Consider the following 5512-nt stretch of genomic DNA (forward strand, 5'->3'; position numbering starts at 1 on the left):
ATCACTTTGGGTAGTATAGACATTTTAACAATGTTGATTCTGTTATTGATCCATGAGCACGATATATTTTTCCATTTGTTTACATCATCTGCAATTTCCTTCCTCAGTGATTCATAGCTCTCTCTATAGAGATCTTTCACCTCCTTGGTTAAATATATTCCTAGGTATTTTATTTTCTTTGTAGCTGTTGTTAAAGGTATTGAGTCTTTGATTTGACTCTCACTTTGACTGTCGTTGGCGTATATGAAAGCTACTGATTTGTGTACATTGATTTTGTAACCTGAGACTTTGCTGAATTTATTTATCAATACCAGGAGTCTCTTGGTAGAATTTTTGCAGTTTTCTAGATATAAGATCACATCATCACACAGCAACAACAAAAGTAAGTAAATGGGACTTTATTAAATTAAAAAGCTTCTGCATAGCCAAAGAAACAATCAACAAAGCAAACAGACAACCTACAGAATGGGAGAAAATATTCACATGCTATACATCCAATAAAGGACTAATAACGAAAATCTACAAAGAACTCAAGCAAATCAGCAAGAAAAAAAAATCAAACAACCTCATTAAAAAGTGAACAAAAGACATCCACAGAAGCTTTTCAAAAGAAAGACAATGGCCAATAAACATATGAAAAAATGCTCAATGTCACTAATCATCAGAGAATTGTAAATCAAAACCACAATGAGATATCACCTAAGCCCAGTAAGAATGGTCTTTATCAAGAAGTCTTAAGATGATAGATGCTGACCTGGATGTGGAGAGAAAGGAACACTTATATAATGTGGGACTGCAAACTAGTGCAACCTCTATGAAAAATAGTATGGAGATTTCTCAGAGAACTAAAAGCAGCCCTACCATTTGATCCAGCAATCCCACTACTGGGCATTTACCCAAGGGAAAAAAATCATTTTATCAAAAAGATACTTGCACTAGAATGTTTATAGAAGCACAATTCACAATCACAAAGATGTGGAATCAACCCAAGTGCCAATTAATTCGTGAGTGGATTAATAAAATGTGGTATGTGTATACCATGGAGTGCTACTCAGCCACAAAAAAAATGAATTAATACCTTTTGCAACAATATGGATGGAACTGAAGACCATTCTCCTAAGTAAAGTATCACAAGAATGGAAAAGGAAACACCACATGTACTCATTATTATATTGGAATAACTGATCAGCACCCATGTGCACTGATGGAAGAAAAACTCAATGGAAATCATGCAAGTGGGAGGCGGAAGGAGGGGATGGGTGAAACCATACCTAACAGATACAATGTACACCGTCTGGGTGATAGGCACACTTATAACTTTGACTCAAGCAGTATAAAAGCAATGCATGTAACCAAAACATTTGTACCCCCATAATACTCTGAAAATAAATAAATAAATGTCATACATAATAATAGAAACCAAGATTAAGCAAAAAAGGAAAAAAATCTATCCTTAAAATTTAAAAGCAAAATGAAGTAAACAACCTACCTTATACCAACTTGGTAACAATCACACAAAGAAGAGTTATTTCAAATTATTTTAAAATAATAATTTGACTATATATCCCTAGTAGGATATGTCCTACAGACAAAAGAATGGAAAGAAATATTATACTATATTCAATAATCATAATGTTAGTAAAATTACCAATATTATAGTTTTGAAACAACTAAATATATATTGAATGGTAAATCAAATAGTAATTATGTTATGTTATTAGAAACCAAGGTTTTTGGCACTAATGAAAAGAATACAAATATAAAAGACAGAAGGTAGGTAAAGAACTGTAACCTTAATTTTGAATTGGAAATATCAGTATGGCTCTATGATGTAATTTTATCTTTAAAACAAAACTATTTTCTAGCTCTGAGCAATGAAAAGTCCTAGAAGTAGGAGCCAACTGTGCTGTAAAGAGCACCCGTAGCACCTAGATTATGGTTTCTAAATACAGTTTTTCACTTGGAACCAGGGCTCCTTGGAAAAATGGCTGATTCCAGATATGGGGCAGGAAATGCACAATTTGAACGTGAACATCTTGTCATACTGAAAAGTAAGGGACTGATCAGTGGAATCTTATCGACCGGACCTAGGAACCACCTTAGTGGGACTCCCACTGACCAAAGATGAGACAATGTAAACATTGGAAAAAATATTGGCTGGTGTGGATTGTAATATATCTAATAAGTTAAGAATTCATGCATTCATAAAAATACTAATGCAGGGGCTAGAGAAACATGTTAAATGACACCACAGGGATGTAATCATCCAAGTCCCTAATATGGGACATTTGGCAGGATAAACAATTCACTTTTCTTCAATAAACTAATGGCAAGAGAAGTAAAAGGAAGAGGAAAAACTAATGTAAATTAAGAGAGATTTTGATAAGGGGCTGATAACCAGAATCTATCTAGAACTCAAAAAAATCAACAAGAAAAAATCAAACAACCCCATCAACAAATGGGCAAAGGAAATGAACAGAAACTTTTCAAAAGAAGACAGAATAATGGCCAGCAAACATATAAAAAAATGCTCAACATCTCTAATTGTTAGAGAAATGCAAATCAAAGTCACAATGAGATATCACCTAACCCCAGTGAGATTGGCCTCTATCAAAAAATCCCAAAACATCAAATGCTGGCGAGGATGCGGAGATACAGAAACACTCTTACACTGCTGGTGGGACTGCAAATTAGTGCAACCTCTGTGGAAAAGAATTTGGAGATACCTCAGAGAGCTAAAAATAGAAATACCATTCGATCCAGCAATAGCACTATTAGGCATCTACCCAAAAGATCACAAAACATTCTATGATAAAGACATTTGCACCCGGATGTTTATGGCAGCACAATTCGCTATTGCAAGGATGTGGAAACAACCCAAGTGCCCGTCAATCCATGAGTGGATTATTAAAATTTGGTATATGTTTACAATGGAATGTTACTCATCATAAGAAATGACAGTGATCTAGCACCTCTTATACTTTCCTGGATTAAACTTAAGCCCATTATCCAAAGTGAGACACCACAAGAGCGGAAGAATGGGCTCCACTTGTACTCGCCATCAAATTGGTACTAACTGATCAACACTAGAGTGATCATATGGCAGAAATACTCTCCAGAGATTAGGGGTATGGGGGGGTAAACCCGCAACTAAAGGACACGGGGAGCATTGTAGGGGGGAGGGGCATGCCTTTAACCCTTGCTTGGGTGAGGCAAGGACATAAAGTGTAACCATAATCTTTGTACCCTCACAACCCTCACAATACCCTGAAAAAAAAAAAAGAGGTGATCATATACCAACCTGGAGCAGGTGGAATGTGTCATAATGGTTCCAGGGGCAATCAGGGAGTTTGCATTTATGGTCAATACTTCTCCTAGGACTATTTTTCCCTCCTGTCATCTTGTTTTGCATTTTCAGTTTTTCATGTATTGTTGCTGTTACCTTATATTGCTACTTGTTTTTTACAATAAAGACTATACAACAGGAAAAAAAAAAAAAAGAGAGAGACTTGAGAATCCTATCAACCAAATGCAATGTGTGGACCTTGTTTGGATCTTAATTCAAACAAATTAGACATAAAGATAAATATGAACTAATTGCAGAAATGTGAATACTGACTGGCCATTAGATGATAATAAGGAATTGTAAAAAATGTTAAGGGCTCTAATAGAATTGTCTCTTAAAGGCAAATATGGTCTTGAACTTCGTATAGAGCATAATGACTTATAGAGAATAGAGACGCAAAAATTAGTTAATTGATATTACACTCTAACACAAGACTGAATGACAACTTAGAATTAACCAAGATAATCTGTGAATAATTTGAAATTTTCTTAATAGATTCTAGAACTTAAAAGGCTGAGTAAAACTTGGCCACTTAACACAAATTTCTGAGATTCTTTGTATATCAAATAAAAGCAAGCTATATGATATGTCTGGGAAATATTTAATTCAAATACCTTGAGACTCTGGTAATAAAATAATCTAAGCATGGCATTGATCTAGTTTAATCTGGGGGCTTGATAAATACCAGTATATTAATAAGGGCATGTATATTGGGGAGAAGAAAGATGGATCAGGGGTGCCTTAGTGTGCTTGGGCTTTTGGCTGCTTGGCCTGCCATAATAAAATACCACAGACTGAGTGGCTTAAACAACAGAAATTTATTTTCTCACAGTTCGGGATGCTCAAGATCAAGGTCTAGCAAGGGTCGGTTTCTGGTGAGGGCTCTCTTCCTGGCTTGCAGATAACTAGCTGCCGTCTGTGTCTTCACAGGCTGGGGAGAGAGAGCTCTGGTGTCTCCTCCTCATTTTACAAGGTACCAGCTCTATTGGATTAAGACCTCATTTAAACTTTGTCACCTCCTCACAGGTCCGATCTCCAAACACAGCCACATTGGGGGGTAGGGCCTCAACATGGGAATTTTGGGGGGACACAAACGTTCTTTCCATAACAAGAGGTAAGGAAATAGTGGGATGTGGGTAGATGTAGCACTTAGAGGTTTACTCTCAGGCCAGCAGTTATTAAATACATGGTATCTTTCACTAATGTAAACTCTAACCTGTTGTATATGTAGGCTCTTCATTTACATATCAAATTCCTGCAAGGAACTGCATCACAAAGAATAATACAGAGTATGGAAACTACATCGAAGAAAAGGAAGAACATGAATCCATTGACTGTGACAATGGAAACAAATTCATATGAGAGAATAGACATTTCACATAAAATATCACCTATATTTACTTATTAAATATACAATGATGACAGCTTTCTTAGAAAGTTGAAATTTCCAGTCAAAATTTCAAATGTAATCATTCTTTCCAGGCAAATTAGGATCTAATTCATTTAAAGTATTTACCCAACTTAAGAGCCTGTCTTACTCATGTGATGACCAAATATCACTTCAGTTGACAAGATTAATCAAATGATACTGTGATCACTTTTCTGTGCTGAAGTTTTTGATAGGCATTATAAAAGAAGGAAGATAGGTCGAATGCATAATTCATGCACTGAGGAAGATTAAAATTTTAAATGAGTTTAACCCTCTATTTCACAGACAAAGAGCTTAGCATAACAGTATGGAGATTTATCAAAGAACTAAAAATAGAACTACCATTTGATCCAGCAATTCCACTACTGGGTATGTACTAAAAGGAAAAGAAATCGATATATCAAAAAGGTACCTGCACCCCCCACCCCATGTTTATGGCAGCACTATTCATGGTAGCAAAGATATGGAATCAACCGAAGTTGTAAGTTCTCACTGACAGAGAAATGAATAAAGACAATGTGGTATATTTACACAATGGAATACTATTTAGCCATAAGAAAGAAGAAAATCATGTCTTTTTTTTTTTTTCAGCATATTATGGGGGTACAGATGTTTAGGTTACGTATGTTGCCCTTGGTTCCCCCCCCCAAGTCCGTGTTTCAAATATGTCCATCCTTCGGGTAGTGCGCATTGCACTCCTTGTGTATACAAATACCCGTCCCCTCCTCCCTCCTCCC

Source organism: Propithecus coquereli, unplaced genomic scaffold (assembly GCF_000956105.1).
Source record: "Propithecus coquereli isolate 6110/MARCELLA unplaced genomic scaffold, Pcoq_1.0 Scaffold301, whole genome shotgun sequence".
Classification (NCBI taxonomy): Eukaryota; Metazoa; Chordata; class Mammalia; order Primates; family Indriidae; genus Propithecus; species Propithecus coquereli.